Genomic DNA, 579 nt, shown 5'->3' on the forward strand with positions numbered 1-579 from the left:
GTCAATGTCCAGATTAACATACTAAGTCTTTCACTAAATACGTCAACACTGTGTGACACGGGGCTTTACAATAAGAGTAATAAAAATGATTTATGAGATTACATTTACATTACTATTTATTTCTATCTGATTGGAAAATTTGTCAAAATAATGGCCAATATTTTGGGCACTGGAAGAATACTGGCCATTATTTTGGTCAAAAGTTGAATTTTAAACGTTGATCAATTTCAACAAAATGAAGATGAATATAAAGATTGAAAAATCGTTTTGGTCATAGACTTTTTGGTGAACCGTACGCGTTCTCTCTTTGGTCATTGCTTGTAAAGAATATGCTGAAGTTTTCGTTCGCATTTAGGCCTAGAAAAAAATGTTTGGTTCCGGTTACCCGACCCCACCTAGATTTTCACTGCCGACCCTAAACTTTTTTTTATGTATTCGAAAAAAAAAATCGCGAAAATTGTTAAGTGTCGCCAGAAATAGTGGATGCGGCAATACAAAACTGTTCTTCCATTCTGTAATGGCTGTACACATGATCTGTTAAGGAGAAATCCAATAACACAGAGACAATTTGGAAAACAA

This window comes from Glandiceps talaboti, chromosome 23, assembly GCF_964340395.1.
Source record: "Glandiceps talaboti chromosome 23, keGlaTala1.1, whole genome shotgun sequence".
In the NCBI taxonomy this organism is placed as follows: Eukaryota; Metazoa; Hemichordata; class Enteropneusta; family Spengelidae; genus Glandiceps; species Glandiceps talaboti.